The sequence below is a fragment of the Schistocerca cancellata genome, chromosome 4 (genome assembly GCF_023864275.1).
Source record: "Schistocerca cancellata isolate TAMUIC-IGC-003103 chromosome 4, iqSchCanc2.1, whole genome shotgun sequence".
Lineage (NCBI taxonomy): Eukaryota > Metazoa > Arthropoda > Insecta > Orthoptera > Acrididae > Schistocerca > Schistocerca cancellata.
Genome location: NC_064629.1, coordinates 307565124 through 307586143, shown reverse-complemented (window position 1 = coordinate 307586143; position 21020 = coordinate 307565124). Strand labels below are relative to the sequence as shown.

Below are 21020 nucleotides of genomic sequence, written 5' to 3'. Positions count from 1 at the left end.
AATAGAACCCAGTACATTGTCCTTGATGGCGAGTGTTCATCAGAGGCAAGAGTATCATCAGGTGTGGCCAAGGGAAATGTAATAGGACCACTCTTATTTTCTGTGTACATGAATGATCTGACTGATAGTGTGAGCAGCAGTCTGCAGTTGAGTGACTGCAGGAGGATACAAGATGACAGAGAGAAAATTTGTAGTTGGTGTGATGACTGGCAGCTTGCTCTAAATGTAGAAAACTGTAAATAAATCAAATGAGTAGGAAAAACTATCCCATAATGTTAGAATACAATGTTAGTAGTGTGCTGCTTGACACAGTCATGTTGATTAAATATCTAACCGTAATCTTGCAAAGGGATATGAAATGGAACGAGCATGTAAGGACGGTGGCAGGGAAGGTGAATGGTTGAAAGTGTAGCTCATCTACATCTACATCTACATACATACTCCGCAATCCACCATAAGGTGCGTGGCGGAGGGTATCTCGTACCACAACTAACATCCTCTCTCCCTGTTCCACTCCCAAACAGAACGAGGGAAAAATGACTGCCTATATGCCTCTGTACGAGCCCTAATCTCTCTTATCTTATCTTTGTGGTCTTTCCGCGAAATGTAAGTTAGCAGCAGTATAATTGTACTGCAGTCAGCCTCAAATGCTTATTCTCTAAATTTCCTCAGTAGCGATTCACGAAAAGAACGCCTCCTTTCCTCTAAAGACTCCCACCCAAGTTTCTGAAGCATTTCCGTAACACTCGCATGATGATCAAATCTACCAGTAACAAATCTAGCAGCCCGCCTCTGAATTGCTTCTATGTCCTCCCTCAATCCAACCTGATAGTGATCCCAAACGCTCAAGCAGTACTCAAGAATAGGTCGTATTAGTGTTTTATAAGTGGTCTCCTTTACAGATGAACCACATCATCCCAAAATTCTACCAATGAACTGAAGACAACTATCCGCCTTCCCCACAACTGCCATTACATGCTTGTCCCACTTCATATCGCTCTGCAGTGTTACGCCCAAATATTTAATCGACGTGACTGTGTCACGAGCTACACTATTAATGGAGTATTCAAACATTACAGGATTCTTTTTCCTATTCATCTGCATTAATTTACATTTATCTATAAAGGAGATAGCATATAGAACACAAGTGCATCCCATTCCTGAGTACTGTTTGAGTGCTTGGGATCCCACCAGGTCAGATTTAAGGAAGACATTGAAGCAATTCAAAGGCATTTGTAACTGGTAGGTTCAATCAGCACTCAAGTATTAGAGATGCTTTGTGAACTCAATTGCGAACCCCTGGAGGGTAGATGATGTTCTTTTCACAAGGACAATTGTGAAAATTTAGAAAACCAGCATTTGAGGCTTACTACAGGACAATTCTACTGCTGCCAATGTACAGTACATTTCACGTAATGGACCATGCAGATAAGATAAGATAGGAGAAATTACAGCTTGTACACAGGTATGTAGACATTCATTTTTCTGTCAATCCATTTGCAAGCAGAACAGGAAAGCAAAGGCTAATAGTGGTACATCACAAGGTGGTTTGGGGAGTATGTATGTAGATGTAGATGAAGAAGAGATTTGTTTCACAGTATCAAAGACGAAATGTTCATGGTTCTTAGGTATTCATTTTAGAGCTCATGTTTACTAGCCTTTTTCGCTTTGAATCATTGTCGTGCTCTAAAATGCCTGAATACTGACGATTCCTCCTGGGACAATATTTATAAGTTTTTAATAGCATATTTAATTACTAGCTGAGAAAATTTGAATGAAGCTGATGAAAATTCAGAGAATAAGTAACAAAATTTGTATTTTTATTTAATAGGAACTCTTTGTTCAGTGGATACATTATTTATCCAACAAAAAGCATCATGGGAAACGTGAAGACTCTTACAACTGAATGTCCTCAAACAATAAGGTATAAAGTAATATGCAGTAATTTTAGAGTTCACAATTAGCCTTTTGGTAACAATTACTTAATCATTCAAACATGAAGTTGGACATGGAGACATCAAACATACAGGTGAGATTACGTAGTGGGAGGTAACAGAAATAGATGTAGAGGTAGAAGTGGTGGTGGGCAAATTTGAGAGAAACATATTAACAAAGGAATTCAGTAGAGTACAAGCATTAAAGTAAAACAGGATAACAAGTTATAATAACAAAGAAAGATATTAATGTACAAAAAATACTAGGGAAAAAAGGTTGAGCCTGTAGGTATGAGTTCTTAAGCTTTTGTCTCACTGCCAGTGGAAATAAAGATGGAGGCAGAGGAGCTGACATGGGTATAGTAGCAGAATAGTGCAGAATGCTGCCATAGAAGACGTGCGGAGTGTGGCATGGGCAGAGCCACTGACCCAGGTATTTTCCTGCCACAGCCAATAGACCTGGACTGGCAGTTCTATTGCTGATTTCGACACCTGTGGTCCATCCCTTAGCCTTGCATAGTGCTCTGTTCTGTTTGCTCTGTGCTCAGTTGCTCGCACTGGTCGCATGTTGTGTTTTCCTTCGTGGTGCGCCGTAGATTAACTGGCACGTCTAGATTCATTCCCTCTTCCAGGGTTCAGCTCCTTGCCTTGCAGTGAAGCCACCATCGCCTAGCACAGTTACATTCATGCTGTTGTTACAGTTGTGGCCACAGTGATGATTCCACAGGATTATCATACTTGTGCTGATACTAAAGTGGTGACATTCACACATATGTAATGCTCTTCATTGTTTTTCTCCTAGTGTTAAATTGTGGCCACCATGGAACCCGGCATTTTTGCAATGCTGGAAAGAGCAGTAGTGCCTCCAGGAGCAACAACAAAAGCTGCAACAGTAGCAAATGAAGGAACTGTTCTAACATACTGCAGCATTGTTCCTTACTTGTGTCACACTGATAGTGGGCTAGGCATTGGTAGAGAAGCTTCCTTCCCTGTTGATGCTGATGTCTGTCGATTTTCATGAGACTACAGAAAGGTGGGAGGATTATCTTGTGCCAATTCTTGCTGCTGAGTGCATGTTTATATGAAATCATTCATTCAGAATTTGAAGCCCTCTACCAACCCTGAAAAACTTACCTGTGATGAACTTCATCAGTTGCTCACGCAGAATTTTGGTCATCACACCCATCTGGTGGCAACACAGTTACAGTTCAACCAGTACTACAACTTTAATCTTCTTTGATCCATTATGGATCGTGGGACGACGGCTGGTATGAACTTCTTGATGAAATAATTTACCAACAGCCATATGATTTGTAGGAGTTTATTTTATTTTATGAACGTCTATGTGCTACCAGTTTTGGCATTACATTGATGCCATCTTCAGGTCCCACTCATCATAGTCGTAAAATCGCTATACATGGAAGGAGTCATATGCAAACCGCCTCAGTCTGTGTCACCTGGCCACCAAGAGCTGTTGCAGGACGATTGATTCACGGATCCAGTTATATGGCTCCTTCCATGTATAACGATTTTACGACTAAGACGCGTGGGGCCTGAAGATGGCATCAATGTAATGCCGAAACTGGTAGCACATAGAAGTTCATAAAATAAAATAAACTTCTACAAACCATACAGCTGTTGGTAAATTATTGCATCAAGAAGTACTACAACTGGCCAAGGCAGTCTTACATGGCATGGTTCGTCAACCTTTAAGACCTCCTGTGCAAGTGTTGTTTTGAGTGTCCCCAGTGAGCTACATTGTATGCAGGCTCAATGATTATGGATGTGATCATCAATGTGCATCCCAGCAGTCTGGCCCAAATGTCATTTAGTAAATGTTGGGTTGGGTTGTTTTGGGGAAGGAGACCAGACAGTGAGGTCATCGGTCTCATCGGATTAGGAAAGGATGGGGAAGGAAGTCGGCCGTGCCCTTTGAAAGAAACCATCCCGGCATTTGCCTGGAGCGATTTAGGGAAATCACAGAAAACCTAAATCAGGATGGTTGGACGCAGGATTGAACCGTCGTCCTCCCGAATGCGAGTCCAGTGTTTAACCCCTGCGCCACCTCGCTCTGTTTAGTACATGTTCAACAGGTTTGCCCACACACAGAGGCCGTGTGTGGAGCCTGCCACAAAATAGGACATTTGGCAACAGTTTATGATAGTCAACGAGTTGCAGGACAGTCATTGGATAACCCACTGTTTTCCCTAGACTAGGTGCTGTCCCCAACTTCCTATAACCATTGCCCCAGCATATTCTGCTCATCACTAGTGGATGTGCAGCATTGGTCAGCCTAATCAACTTAGATACATACTGGCTCTTGAGCTGCCCTGGCTGCAAAGGGCATATTGTCAATTTGTCTTATTATAAACAGTGTATTTGTAAGAATGTGGCATGGCAACTTACACTGAAAGCGGAACATTCAACATTTTTTCTGAAACCCTGTGATTGTCTTCCATTGAAGCACATAAGTTTGAAATTTCGCTCAAATATACCTACAATTTTCCTCTGTAACGGTGCGAAACAGTGGTTAATTGGAATGTCACCTTCAAGCTCAGGTATCCTTGAACAGCAAGGTGTCAACACACGTGAAAAAAGACCACAGCTCACAAGTTCATGTGAGGTGCAAGGTGGGTTAATGATACCACACTGACACAAAATTTCACCACAATTCAGCCCAGAGGCATCATGGATGTGTCACATGATGGTAAGGTCATTGCACTCCCTCTTACCCACATTTCACATCATCTTTTGATGCCTATATGATGGAGGCCAGAACCACAACACCCAACCCTGAAATCACCCAGTTCTCTTATGGGTGGCCATGAAAACATTTCTGATACACAGCTACTCAGAACCGACACAAAAAGCCCTCAAGAGGTGACATAAAGGGCATCAACGAAACCACCCCTTCCCTGGGGCATTGATTCCCGCACATTTTGTGGTTGAAAATAACACTTTGCATTGTGAAGAGCAACATAATCACTTTCTTGCCAACTTTTTGACACCACTGACACTCCCTGGATGGTTCAATCGTTCTCTACGGACACTGTGGTCTGGCACCCCAAGTGAACATGATCACACCCCTATGGAGTGCAGCCTGACTGCAACTTTTGCACTGGTGTACAGGGTGGCACCAACAGGGACCATTTAAAACCATTCAATGAAATCTAAACATGATCCAAAGCACTAAAGGATGTTTACGCTTTTTCAGCATTCCTGTTTTGTGCTCTCCTGTGGTGGGGGGTTCCGACTCTCACACATGTGTTAATAAAGTGGCAGAAGGCCCCTCTATGATCCGCCAGGTTGGCAACAACTATGTATATTGAAACTTCCTTGCAGATTAAAACTGTGTGCCCAACGGAGACTCGAACTTGGGACCTTTGCCTTTCGCGGGCAAGTGCTCTACAATCTGAGCTACCGAAGCACAACTCACGCCCGGTACTCACAGCTTTACTTCTGCCAGTACCTCGTCTCCTACCTTCCAAACTTTACACAAGCTCTCCTGCGAACCTTGCAGAACTAGCACTCCTGAAAGAAAGGATATTGCGGAGACATGGCTTAGCCACAGCCTGGGGGATGTTTCCAGAATGAGAAAACAAGGTTCGCAGGAGAGCTTCTGTAAAGTTTGGAAGGCAGGAGACGAGGTACTGGCAGAAGTAAATCTGTGAGTATCGGGCGTGAGTCGTGCTTCGGTAGCTCAGATGATAGAGCACTTGCCCGCGAAAGGCAAAGGTCCAGAGTTCGAGTCTCGGTCGGGCACACAGTTTTAATCTGCCAGGAAGTTTCATATCAGCGCACACTCCGCTGCAGAGTGAAATTCTCATTCTGGAACTATGTATTTTTGTTGAATGTAACTGATCAGAGGCTTCGACACTCACTCAGCAAAGTGATGAGCCACTGCTGCTTTAGTGCCTGCTTGTTAGGCATATGGAATATAAAGGGTGTACAAGAGGTTGCCTGCCCTCGGGTGCTAGAGCAGCAGTGGAATGCCACATAGCTGCATGGATTTCAAAGTCTCTGAACAGATACATTTTTAACGTTCTCAAAAGAAATGTGCAGGTTACAACTAGTGTCTTGCTGAACTGGGGGAGGGAGGGGGGTAGGGTCTTAGCGGGACCTTTTGCCACTTTATCCATGCACTTGCAATGTTGCACACCCTGCGATCATACCAAAGAAAAGCGCAGAACAGGAGATCTGGGAAAGCATACACAACCTTTCCTGCTTTGGATTATATTTGAATTTGCTTTGGATTATGTTTGAATTTTGTCAAAAGGTTGTAAATGGTCCCTAGTAGTTCTATCCTGTAGACCAGGGCAAAAATTGTGAACATGCTACACTTCAAATGGGTCAGATTAAGTCTGATGGTGTTCGCAGCCCCACAACGTCTTTACAGAGCTTATGATATCGATCACAGAGGTGTCAAAAGAAAGGTGAAATGTGGGTAAGAGGGGGGTGGGATGGGGGGGAGATTAGTGTTTAACGTCCCGTCGACAACGAGGTCATTAGAGACGGAGCGCAAGCTCGGGTGAGGGAAGAATGGGGAAGGAAATCAGCCGTGCCCTTTCAAAGGAACCATCCTGGCATTTGCCTGAAGCAATTTAGGGAAATCACGGAAAACCTAAATCTGGATGGCCGGAGACGGGATTGAACCGTCGCCCTCCCGAATGCGAGTCCAGTGTGCTAACCACTGCGCCACCTCGCTCGGTGTAAGAGGGGGGTGTGATGACCTTCCCATCATATGACACATCATGTGAATCTCTGAGCTGTGACCTTTCTTTCCCTTGTGTCAACACATTGCTGTCTGAAGTGTCGCTGAGCCCAACAGTGACCTCGCAGGGCTCCATGCCTTCGCACCATTACAGGGTAAGATTTACGAAACATTTGAGCCTAATTTCAAAAATATGTGACACAATGGGAGACAATTACAGGGTTTTGAAAAAGTGATCCTTAAATTGTGTTTTGCAGTGTAAATTTAGTGCCTCAGTTGGCCCCCCTTCTGAGATTTGGACTTTTACTATGGTCATATGAGTACCTGTTCAAGAATATCTTGGGTCAGGCCGAAAATTTCGAGGCACACATTTTTCTTAAGCCATCTGGAATACCTAAATTCTGTCACACCTGTCTCATTCCCATTGCCATCTGCAATAAGATGAGAAGAGCATCTGTCAAACCTGCAGGCAGTTTTCCAACACCTGCTGGAGATTGACCTTCATTGCAAATCGGGAAAATGTTTTATTTTCCCCAGTGAGACTGACATTACCCCAGGATGTAACAGCCATTTCCAACTTGCCAGTGCTCAGGAACCTGAAGGTGCTGCAGTCCTTTTTGGACAAGATTTCATATTATGGTAAGTTCATTCTACAGGCCGTGCAAGTGTCTCAAGCCCTTAAAAGGCTTTGCCTTAAGGGCATCAAATTTGTCTAGGCTGCAGATTGCCAATGGGCTTTTCAGTACCTCAAACAGTGTTTGCGGTCCACTCCTTGTTGCGGTCTTGTCACATCAGAGCCCACATGGCACTGAGCACTACATCAAATCTCACATGGCAGCAAGCAACCCACCGCACATGCCTCAATGACGCTTTCCACAGCAACACATAATTATTCACAGATGGTAAAGAAAGCACTGGCCATCCTTTTTGGAATTAAAAAGTTTCATGTTTTCTTGTATCGCATGAAGTTTCTACAGATCACTGACCGCAAGTCTTAGTTCTTCATTCAGCCCTCATTCCGAACTGACAGATATGACCATCAATTGCAAAGATGTGCACTTTTCCTTAGTAATTATTCTTGTGGCATTTGGTACTGGTCCACCACCCAGCATGAAAATGCGGATGCACTATTTCCAGTGGCACCAGATCTGGACTTCAGCCTACAGGAGGCTCTCACTTTTGCTTTGGATAATGGGATGATGCCTTGCAGCAGGACTTGCTGGATTTACAAGAACAGTAGTAGAAGTCATCCACAAAGCTATCAACCAGAATCTTAGCACATATTCAGAGCCCAAAAATAATGTGGTATTTCAAACAGAATGACCTCCTCCATGCCAACCACCATGGATTGCGAACACATCAGTCATGCAAAATGGATCTTGCACTTTTCTCACATGATATACCAAAAGCTTTGGATAAAGGCAGTCAGGTAGATGCAGTGTAGCACATCTACACTTATTGTCAAAAGTATGATCATATGGGGCATCAAGCAAAATTTGTGACTGGATTGAGGATTTCTTGGTAGGGAGGACGCAGCATGTTATGGTATCTTGGATGGAGAGTCATTGACAGGTGTAGAAGTTGATCTGAGGTAACCACAAGCGCCAGAACGAAGATGAAGTACACAAGACCAGAAAAGGAGGTGGGGAAACATCATCCAATAGCCCGCTGACAAGGACTGCGGTGCACCAGGAGCAACATCTGCAAGAAATGAATATAAGCGCCGCTCCTGCCAGCCTCAGCCGCTCAGATCGATTCAGTGTACGGTTGTAGACCAGCACTTGCAGAACTGTTAGTAGTGATCCATATCAAGTGCTTCCTTGGACGTTGTCTATAATGAAGATTATAATACTGTTTGCATGTCACCTCTCACTTGTGACATTTGTGGTAAATAAGAAGTTAAGTATTGTCAATCTGCTTTCTAGAAATAAAACTACTAATGTTATTTGCTTGGATTGTTGTATGGAATTCTGAGAATGCCCCATCCCTTAGGCACCCTATAAGTGATGAATGGGCAAGATCCTACAACTGGTGACGAGTCTTCAAACGAACTACGTGCCAACAGCCACAAAAATTTGTGTGCTTTTCGCACTGGCACCTTAATTCTCTCTTGTCTTTACTTTGCAGGGGTGAATATTGCCTTTAACAGTTTCTTGTCGTTTTTGCTAATCAGTGTTTTCAGGTGTGTGTTGCAGAAAATTTCTTTGCTTTTGTCATTATTTTTGTCTGTTGCACTTGTGTCTTCCAACATGCCCACCAATCCCCTCCCGCCTCCTGCTCATGCACTGCAGCCGCAAGCATTAGATGCCACACAGCTAATGCAGATGTTTAAGTCCCAGATGCAACAAATCTCCACCCTGCACACCCAACAGAACAAGCACTGCCTACTACAGCTGCTATACCACCTTTTTGACAGTTTTGTGACCAAGAAGAGGAATGGCTCGAGTGGTTAGCCCAGTTGGAATCACATCTCATTGCTCACAACATCCCAGGTACTGTGAAACTTCCATATCTATTGGAAACAGTAGGAAGTGCAGTATTTAGACTTATCCAGAAGTTATATCCTAACACCACTCTAAGTGAACTGTCGTACAACCAAGTAGTACAGTCCCTAACTAACTATTACGACCAACAAGTGAATGTGGTAGCAGCTAGATAGCAATTCTTCAATTGCAAAAAGCAATCAGAACAAACATATCATGAGTGGGTAACAGATTTTCAGGATACGACAAGGAAATGCAAATTTAAATGTGCTTACGGTGCTTTATATTCAGATATTATGTTGTGTGATGCGATCGTCTACAATGTACCTGATGTCAAAATCAGAGAACAGATTTTGAAACAGTCCGATCCATCATTTCAGCAGATGGTGCAAATACTAGATCAGTACGATTCCGGTGCCATGTTGACTCATACATTTGAACAGCCAGCTACTTCACGGGTTGAGTCCCTTAGCTGTGATCGCCCCATTCTGCTTGTGCTAGCCACGCCGAGTAAACAACACCTGTCCATACCGCATAAGCAGTTTGCTAAACAGGCGGCTCCACAGGCCAACAGAATAAAGTCTTGCCCTCAGTGTTATACATGGCAGAAACGCCAAGACTGTCTCTCCCGACAGGCTCAGTGTTACGCTTGTGGTAGGAAAGGACATTTGCTGGTAGGAAAGGACATGTGCAATCTGTATGTTTGAAATGGAACAAACTTAAGAATTCGGCCCACTCACAAAAATCTAGTCACAGGGCCCAGGTCATTAATACAGTATATTCCAAGTCTGAAACTAGTGAGTGTGCAGTTTTGTCAGTGATGCGTCAGTCAAACAAACATTTTGTTCATTTAATTATTTGTGGGAAATGTGGAAAATTTCAGTTGGACACGGGTGCCTCCTTCACACTGCTAAGTCGTCACACTTATGACCTGTTAGGCTCCCCATGCCTATCTAAAACTAGCACACAACTGACGGCATACAATGGACAAGACATTCCCGTTCTCAAAACATGTACTTTGCCTGAAATGTATCACTCACATACGCAAACAGTGACTTTTACAGTACTACAATCATGCGAGTGTCCAAACATATTTGGTCTTGATTCTTTTGATTTGTTTGGCTTTAACATTCAGGACAATGTGTTGTCAGTGTCTGCCATCAATGCAAAAGACAGTGTAGCTATCTTGCTCAGCTGAGCCCGAACTGTTTCCATTGCATTACATAACAAAGTCGCTGCTAAACTTAAAGAATTGCTAGATAACGGAGTTATTGCACCCATATCAGCTAGTCAATGGGCAAGTCCACTGGTTTTGCTCCCTAAACTTTCAGGTTTTGAAAAAGAGGCTTTGGCTACTGTATATGGTGTCACCACGTTTCACCACTATTTGTATGGCATAAAATTCTACTTAGGAACATATCACAAGCCTTTGCAGTCCTTGTTTCATCCGACGAAACCAGTTCTGGTATGAACTACCCAAAAATTGCAATGATGGGCTTTGTTGTTGTTGCAATACCAGTACAAGATTGTGTATCGTCTGACAGCTCAACATGATAATGCAGACATACTTTCACGTCTTCCGGTTAGCCCTGGTACTTCTGCTGCTTTAATGCTTCTGCTGCATCTTGTCACATCGATGCTCAGGATTCTGAATTGCTTCAGACTTTTCCACTGAACTATAGGAAAATTGCACAGGCCATGGAAGCTGATCCCGATCTGAACATTTTGCTCAACTACATTTGCACATCATAGCCTTGTTCCTTGCATAGCATAAAGAACTCTGTAGTAAGCCGATACTTTGCACATCAGCATAACCTCACTGTACAGAAAGGTGTGATTCTTTTTCAGAATGACAGTGGACAGTCACACGTGTTGATCCCTAAAGCTTTGCAAAAAGAAGTGTTGAAGATATTTCACCAAGAACACTGGGGGATTGTTCGTACGAAACAGTTAGCGCATCGACACTGTAGTTGGCAGGGTATGGACGCCCAAATACAACAGATGATATCACAGTGTCATGCATGTGCAGAAAATCAGTCCGCTTCACCACAAAAGTTCTCTGCTTGGGCTAAGTCACAATCACCATGGCAATGTGTGCACATAGACTTTGCGGGACCTCTTTCGAACACTCGTTGTTTGACTGTGGTTGACTCATGAAGCAAGTTTCCTTTTGCTGTGCCCATGAACTCGACAATGTCACATAGCACAATTCAGGTGTTGTCATCGATTTTTTGCCTAGAAGGTTTACCTGAAGTAATAGTGTCAGACAATGGACTTCAGTTCACGTCAAATGAATCTGAAACATTCTGTGAACGCAATGGCATTTAGCACCTAACTAGTGCACTGTTTCAGCCATAGTCAAACGGCGAAGCGGAATGTTTTATCAGAACATTCAAGCAGTAGATGGCCAAACTTTGCTCCCCACACACCAGGGATCAAGCACTGCAACTGTTTCTCACCTCATATCGTTCGCACCCATGAGATGGACCTTCGCTGGCAGAATTGCTTCATGGCCTCCAACATCGGACACTGCTCCACCCTCCTGAGCATCCGGCACAGAAGGAAGGCCGCAAGTATCGCTTCGCACCGCATGATATTGTCTTTCACAAGGTATTTAGCAGCAGCAGACGGTGGGCACTAGGAGAGATCGTCCGTTGACTTGGCGCTTGCATGTATCTTTTTTCAGGTCCAGATGGTTTGCAGCGCCACTGCCAAAATCAACTTCTATCTGTCATGTCCACGATGATGTTTCAGTCTTTTTCCCCCAGATTAATGAGTCCAGAGGGCAGTGCGGCCACAGCAGCTGCCAGAAGGTGTCATCACAACACCGTGGGATGGCCCCACGGAGACGAAGCCTTTGCCTCCTCCGCCTCCTCTCATCCTACTGATGGAGCTGGACCCACCCACAACGCAGCAGTTGCCACCTTCTTCATCTGGTTCACGGCAGCAGGAGGTGGACATGTGCCCTTCTGGTCATTTTCTGGGGGACGTTTCCGCCAGAGCACAGGCCGGATGGCCGGCTACGGCCTGAAGCTTGAGGTCCCCTATGGCCACAGCTTCCAGCCCAGCATTGTGCCCACACTCCTGCATCCCCTGTCATGGTCGAATTCCCTACACGACTGCTGTCCATCACTTTGGCGGGGAGGAATGTTCTGGCATAACCACAAGTGTTGGAACCAAGATGAAGAACGCAAGACCAGAAAAGGAGGTGAGGAAATATCAGCCAATAGCCCGCTGACAAGGACCGTGCTGAGCTAGGAATGTCATCTGCAAGAAGTGAATATAAGCACCACTCCTGCTAGTCTCGGCCACTCGGGTCGGCTCAGTATACGGACATCAGTGGATGGTTGTAGACCGGCACTCACAGAACTGTTAGTAGTGATCCATAGCATGTGATTACTTGGACTTTGTCTATGGGGAAGATCATGCTACTGTTTGCATGTCGTCCCTCACTTGCAACATTTGCTGTAAATATAAAGTTAAGAATTGTCAGTCTGCTTTCTAGGAATAAAACTACTAATGTTATTTGCTTGAACTGTTGTATATCATTCTGAGGACGCCGCATCCCTTGGGCACCCTATAGGTTAGGTTAGAGAATCCCCTCCCTAGGCCCGACAAGACGCCTCCTGAGACGCGGCAAGATAGGAGTAGGCAAAATGCAACAGGGAATAACAATATTAATGTGCTAATAGTAAACTGCAGGAGCGTCTATAGAAAGGTCCCAGAACTGCTCTCATTAATAAACGATCACAACGCCCATATAGTACTAGGGACAGAAAGTTGGCTGAAACCAGACGTAAACAGTAACGAAATCCTAAACTCAGATTGGAATGTATACCGCAGAGACAGGCTGAACAGTGAAGGGGGAGGCGTGTTTATAGCTGTAAGAAGTGCAATAGTATCGAAGGAAATTGACGGAGATCCGAAATGTGAAATGATTTGGGTGAAGGTCGCGGTTAAAGCAGGCTCAGACATGGTAATTGGATGTCTCTATAGGCCCCCTGGCTCAGCAGCTGTTGTGGCTGAGCACCTGAAGGATAATTTGGAAAATATTTCGAGTAGATTTCCCCACCATGTTATAGTTCTGGGTGGAGATTTTAATTTGCCGGATATAGACTGGGAGACTCAAGACGTTCATAACGGGTGGCAGGGACAAAGAATCCAGTGAAATTTTTTTAAGTGCTTTATCTGAAAACTACCTTGAGCAGTTAAACAGAGAACCGACTCGTGGCGATAACATATTAGACCTTCTGGTGACAAACAGACCCGAACTATTTGAAAAAGTTAACGCAGAACAGGGAATCAGTGATCATAAAGCGGTTACGGCATCGATGATTTCAGCCGTAAATAGGAATATTAAAAAGGGTAGGAAGATTTTTCTGTTTAGAAAAAGTGACAAAAAGCAGATTTCAGAGTACCTGTTGGCTCAACACAAAAGTTTTGTCTCAAGTACTGATAGTGTTGAGGATCAGTGGACAAAGTTCAAAACCATCGTACAATATGCGTTAGATGAGTATGTGCCAAGCAAGATCGTAAGAGATGGAAAAGAGCCACCGTGGTACAATAACCGAGTTAGAAAACTGCTGCGGAAGCAAAGGGAACTTCACAGCAAACATAAACATAGCCAAAGCCTTGCAGACAAACAAAAATTACGCGAAGCGAAATGTAGTGTGAAGAGAGCTATGCGAGAGGCGTTCAATGAATTCGAAAGTAAAGTTCTATGTACTGACTTGGCAGAAAATCCTAAGAAATTTTGGTCTTATGTCAAAGCAGTAGGTGGATCAAAACAAAATGTCCAGACACTCTGTGACCAAAATGATACTGAAACAGACGATGACAGACTAAAGGCCGAGATACTAAATGTCTTTTTCCAAAGTTGTTTCACAGAGGAAGATTGCACTGTAGTTCCTTCTCTAGATTGTCGCACAGATGACAAAATGGTAGATATCGAAATAGATGACAGAGGGATAGAGAAACAATTAAAATCGCTCAAAAGAGGAAAGGCCTCTGGACCTGATGGGATACCAGTTCAATTTTACACAGAGTACGCGAATAAACTTGCCCCCCTTCTTGCAGCGGTGTACCGTAGGTCTCTAGAAGAGCGTAGCGTTCCAAAGGATTGGAAAAGGGCACAGGTCATCCCCGTTTTCAAGAAGGGACGTCGAACAGATGTGCAGAACTATAGACCTATATCTCTAACGTCGATCAGTTGTAGAATTTTGGAACACGTATTGTGTTCGAGTGTAATGACTTTTCTGGAGACTAGAAATCTACTCTGTAGGAATCAGCATGGGTTTCGAAAAAGACGGTCATGTGAAACCCAGCTCGTGCTATTCGTCCACGAGACTCAGAGGGCCATAGCCACGGGTTCACAGGTAGATGCCGTGTTTCTTGACTTCCGCAAGGCGTTCGATACAGTTCCCCACAGTCGTTTATTGAACAAAGTAAGAGCATATGGACTATCAGACCAATTGTGTGATTGGATTGAAGAGTTCCTAGATAACAGGACGCTGCATGTTATTCTCAATGGACAGAAGTCTTCCGAAGTAAGAGTAATTTCAGGTGTGCTGCAGGGGAGTGTCATAGGACCGTTGCTGTTCACAATATACATAAATGACCTGGTGGATGACATCGGAAGTTCACTGAGGCTTTTTGCAGATGATGCTGTGGTGTATCGAGAGGTTGTAACAATGAAAATTGTACTGAAATGCAGGAGGATCTGCAGCGAATTGACGCATGGTGCAGGGAATGGCAACTGAATCTCAATGTAGACAAGTGTAATGTGCTGCGGATACACAGAAAGATAGATCCTTTATCATTTAGCTAGAAAATAGCAGGTCAGCAACTGGAAGCAGTTAATACCATAAATTATCTGGGAGTACGCATTAGGAGTGATTTAAAATGGAATGATCATATAATGTTGATTGTCGGTAAAGCAGATGCCAGACTGAGATTCATTGGAAGAATCCTAAGGAAATGCAATCCGAAAACAAAGGAAGTAGGTTACAGTACGCTTGTTCGCCCACTGCTTGAATACTGCTCAGCAGTGTGGGATCCGTACCAGATAGGGTTGATACAAGACATAGAGAAGATCCAACGGAGAGCAGCGCGCTTCGTTATAGGATCATTTAGTAATCGCGAAAGCGTTACGGAGATGATAGATAAACTCCAGTGGAAGACTCTGCAGGAGAGACGCTCAGTAGCTCGGTACGGGCTTTTGTCAAAGTTTCGAGAACATACCTTCACCGAAGAGTCAAGCAGTATATTGCTCCCTCCTACGTATATCTCGCGAAGAGACCATGAGGATAAAATCAGAGAGATTAGAGCCCACACAGAGGCATACCGACAATCCTTCTTTCCACGAACAATACGAGACTGGAATAGAAGGGAGAACCGATAGAGGTACTGAAGGTATCCTCCGCCACACACCGTCAGGTGGCTTGCGGAGTATGGATGTAGATGTAGATGTAGATATAAGTGATGAGTGGGCGAGATCCAATAGAAGTAACTATGGATGTGCCCCAGGAAAGTGTGTTGGGACCCTTGTTGTTCTTGTTGTATGTTAATGACCTTGCAGACAATATTAATAGTAACCTCAGACCTTTTGCAGGTAATGCAGTTATCTATAGTGAAGTACTGTCTGAATGAAGCTTCATAAATATTCATTTAGATCTGGAAAGGATTTCTATGTGGTGTAAATATTGGTAACTCGCTTTAAAAGTTCAGAAATATAAAACTGTGCTCTTCACAAAACAAAGAAACATAGTAGCCTATAACTATAACATACATGAGTCACAGCTGGAATTGGCCAACTCCTACAGGTACCTGGATGTAGCTCTTTGTTGGGATATGAAATGGCCACACATGCTCAGTTGTGGATACAGCAGGTTGTAGACTTCGGTTTACTGGTAGAATACTGGGAAAATCCAATCAGAGTACAAAGGAGACTGCTTACAACTCACTCATGTGATTCATTCTGGAATACTGCTCAAGTGTGTGGGTCCCATACCAAATAGGATTAGCACGGGATGATGAATGTATACAGAGGAGTGCAGCACAAATGCTTACAGATTTGTTTGACCTGATGAAATGTTTCACAGAGAAGCTGAAGAAACTGAACTGGCAGACTCTTGAAGAAATCCTACTTACAAAGTTTCAAGAGACAGCTTTAAATGATGATTAAACAATCATTCTTCCCATGCTCAATATATGAATGGAACGGCAAGAAACTCTAATAACTAGTATAATGGAACGTACATTCTGCCATACGCTTCCCAGTGGTTTGCAGAGTACAGACGTAGATGTAGATTCCAGCATTTAACTCCTGCCTCTCAACCAGCATCTAACTTGGACATGGAGCACTTCATGCATACGTTCAAGACCCAAATGAAGAAATATGTGTCTGTCTCGTCCTACAATGATACCCTATCAAGTTTTCTGGCTATGTACCGGGAGATGTTGGTTAACAGTTGTCTGCTGGAACACTTGCATCAGCACAGACCACTCGATCTTTTGGATTTGTTGCACCCCAATTTGCATGCCTCAGACCATTACTCCCCACTGTGTTTTTCTCAAGGGGTTGCCGTTTGGGCCCCATTCTTTCGACTGGCAATAGGGCTGGCTGCCGAGTGTAATGGTGAGCCACAAAGGCTGGTAATTGTTTGTGATGGATGTTGGTTGGGAGCAACCACTCCATCATTCTAATCATAATCAGTTGCAGCTATGACCTGTTGGACCTTTGACACCACCGTCTCCAAGCCAGCCAGACCATGGGGTCAGTCAAGGCATTATTCTGCACCGTCCACTGTCCTGCCTTCAACTGCTGAATAGAGCAGTAGCAGGGCTAGTTCCTTAGTCTCCCACTGCAGAGCCCATCGAGTTAGAATGGGTGCCCCATTTCGCTGTTAACCTGTGGCAGAGTCCTTGTTCCCACCCATGACATTGGACCAAGTGATACCCCAGCCTCTGCAAGCTGCTGCCTCTCTGGCGGAGCAAGCTGCATCAGTGTTGCCTTCCTTCATTGGTCACTCCACTGCGTGAGAAACTCAAGCCCTCTCCAGTTTTGCAACAGAGGTCACCGCACAAGCTGGGCCAATTTTGGCCCTACATGGTCTTTTCAGGAGGAGAGGATTTAGTATCCACACCTGAAGACATAGGGATGGATGCAGAGAACTGGCATGGGACTGCAGCGGAATAGGACAGAAAGCTGCCACGGAGTGCACACATAAAGCATGGCATGGACAGAGGCACTGACCCAAGTATTTAGCACCCAGCATATTAACTCACATGTCAAGATTTGTTTGCTCTTCTGGGGTTTATCTCCTTGGCTTGCAATCGAGCCACTATTAGTTAGCACAGTTAACAGTCATGCTGACAGTGATGATTCCACAATGTTGTCATGCCCACCCCGATATTAAATACAGAAGAGAGACAGGGTTGGGTGGGAAAGTGATATCTTCAGCAGGTTATATAAAGGGAATCTGCTGAATTAAGTATCTGAGCACATATCAGATTGTGATGTTTGATGAGTCCTTACACAGACACTGGAATGTAAGGTACAGAGTTTTTATAAAGAAAGAGAAAAGAAGAAAAAAATGACCATTCTAACATCTTGAGAACAAACATGTTTGGGACTTGAAGATGTTATGTGACACAGTAAAAATATCACATGGCTCCCAGCCTGATGAAAAGCTTTTGATTTGTCTTCACTTTAGTGGCTTGCATGTTAATTTCTCCACTCACTTTATCCCTTCCACTAGACAAAAATCTGAGGCTATTATCAGGAAGTCTAACCACCATGTTGGTGGCTAGCAATGCAAAAAAAACTATATCAAGGTGGCAGTCTATGTGACACAGTGTGAAGGGAATATGGAGAAATTATTCAGTAAGCTTAGTGTGCAGAGAATATACAAAGCTGGGAAGGGTTTGATCAAATGGCTCCTTGTAATGGTTCAGCAATTGATATTGAGTTGCGAACAGGCATACCTCATAATATATTCATTTTCTTCGGTCATCCACATCAGTGGAAAAATGATGGTAAACTGCTACGATGCATCAACAACATTGATGTGCCATCCAAGTATATGCCCAGGGTGAAAAACAGGATGGGTGGCCATCTACAGTGCACTAATGTACATCTACATCTACATTTATACTCCGCAAGCCACCCAACGGTGTGTGGCGGAGGGCACTTTACGTGCCACTGTCATTACCTCCCTTTCCTGTTCCAGTCGCGTATGGTTCGCGAGAAGAACGACTGCTGGAAAGCCTCTGTGCGCGCTCGAAACTCTCTAATTCTACATTCGTGATCTCCTCGAGAGATATAAGTATGGGGAAGCAATATATTTGATACCTCATCCAGAAACGCACCCTCTCGAAACCTGGACAGCAAGCTACACTACGATGCAGAGCGCCTCTCTTGCAGAGTCTGCCACTTCAGTTTGCTAAACATCTCCGTAACGCTATCACGCTTACCAAATGACCCTGTGACGAAACGTGCTGTTCTTCTTTGGATCTTCTCTATCTCCTCTGTCAACCCGACCTGGTACAGAACCCACATTGATGAGCAATACTCAAGCATAGGTCGAGCGAGTGTTTTGTAAGCCACCTCCTTCGTTGCTGGACTACATTTTCTAAGGACTCTCCCAATGAATCTCAACCTGGCACCCACCTTACCAACAATTAATTTCATAAGATCGTTCCACTTTAAATCATTCCGTACGCGTACTCCCAGATATTTTACAGAAGTAACTGCCACCAGTGTTTGTTCCGCTATCATATAAACATACAATAATGGATGCTTCTTTCTATCTATTCGCAATACATTACATTTGTATATGTTAAGGGTCAGTTGCCACTCCCTGCACCAAGTGCCTATTCGCTGCAGATCTTCCTGCATTTTGCTGCAATTTTCTAATGCTGTAACTTCTCTGTATACTACAGCATCATCCACGAAAAGCCGCATGGAACTTCCGACACTATCTACTAGGTCATTTATATATATATTGTGAAAAGCAATGGTCCCATAACACTCCCCTGTGGCACGCCAGAGGTTACTTTAACGTCTGTAGACGTCTCTCCATTGATAACAACATGCTGTGTTCTGTTTGCTAAGAACTCTTCAATCCAGCCACACAGCTGGTCTGATATTCCGTAGGCTCTTACTTTGTTTATCAGTTGACAGTACGGAACTGTATCGAATGCCTTCCGGAAGTCACGGAAAATGGCATCTACCTGGGAGCCTGTATCTAATATTTTCTGGGTATCAGGAACAAATAAAGCGAGTTGGGTCTCACACGATCGCTGTTTCCGGAATCCATGTTGATTCCTACAGAGTAGATTCTGGGTTTCCAGAAATGACATGATACGTGAGCAAAAAAAATGTCCTAAAATTCTACAATAGATCGGTGTCAGAGATATAGGCCTATAGTTTTGCGCATCTGCTCGACAACCCTTTTCAAAAACTGGAACTACCTGGGCTCTTTTCCAATAATTTGGAACCTTCCATTCCTCTAGAGACTTGCAGTACATGGTTGTTAGAAGGGGGCAAGTTCTTTAGTGTACTCTATGTAGAATCGAATTGGTATCCCATCAGGTCCAGTGGACTTTCCTCTGTTGAGTGATTTCAGTTGCTTTTCTATTCCTTGGACACTTATTTCAATGTCAGCCATTTTTTCGTTCGTACGGGGATTTAGAGAAGGAACTGCAGTGCAGTCTTCCTCTGTGAAACAGCTTTGGAAAACGTACCTGTCTAAAACGCATTTTACGATTGCCTTGAACTTTTTCCATAAACACTCAACATTGTCAGTGTCGGAACAGAAATTTTCGTTTTGATCTGTTAGGTAGTCTGAAATCCGCCTCCTATTACTCTTGCTAAACAGATAAACCTTTCTCCTTTTTTTTATATTCCTATTTACTTCCATATTCAGGGATGCTGCAACGGCCTTATGATCACTGATTCCCTGTTCTGCGCTTATGGTGTCAAAAAGTTCGGGTCTGTTTGTTATCAGTAGGTCCATAATGTCACTCAATGCTCTGTCCCTACCACCCATCCTAAACATCTGAGAGTCCCAGTCTATATCTGGTAAATTGAAATCTCCACCTAAGACTATAACATGCTGAGAAAATTTAAGTGAAAGGTATTCCAGATTTTCTCTCAGTTGTTCTGCCACTAATGCTGCTATGTCGAGAGGTCAGTAAAAGGAGCCAATTATTAACCTAGCTCGGTCGCTGAGTATAACCTCCACCCATAATAATTCACAGTAACTATCCACTTCTATTTCACTAAAGGATAAACTACTACTAACAGCGACAAACATGCCACCACCGGTTGCATGCAATCTATCCTTTCTGAACACCATATGTGCCTTTGTAAAAATTTTGGCAGAATTTATCTCTGGCTTCAGCCAGCTTTCCACACCTATAATGATTTCAGCTTCAGTGCTTTCTATCTGCGCTTGAAGTTCCGGTACTTTACCAACGCAGCTTCGATAGTTTACAATTACAATACCGACTGCTGCTTGGTCCCCGCATGTCCTGACTTGGCCCCACACCCTCTGAGGCAGTTGCCCTTTCTGTACTTGCCCAAGGCCATCTAACCTAAAAAACTGCCCAGTCCACACCACATAACCCCTGCTACCCGTGTAAAAGTACAGTTCTCAGAAAGGCAGATATAGTTCTCAGCACATTGTTACAAATGGAGCTCTGCACCAAACATTCAATACATGTTCTTTCCTAGATGTAAAGGAATCATCAGATGTGATTTTAGAGCATGGGAATCTGAACCATAAAACAGTGGAAATGAATTGCCTTATTTGATGAATCGCACTTTTCGCTACCCTACAAGTGATTGTGCCAGGATATATTGTCATCTACAAGAACACCTGCTCAAAA

General features: G+C 43.8%; 1 protein-coding gene across 1 annotated transcript in view; it reads right to left on the bottom strand.

Moving 5' to 3' along the window:
- The window catches only part of LOC126183492 (5'-AMP-activated protein kinase catalytic subunit alpha-2), a 194853-nt gene that overhangs the window by 7107 nt on the left and 166726 nt on the right, over positions 1 to 21020 (bottom strand). The gene's annotated exons all lie outside the window — the stretch shown is intronic.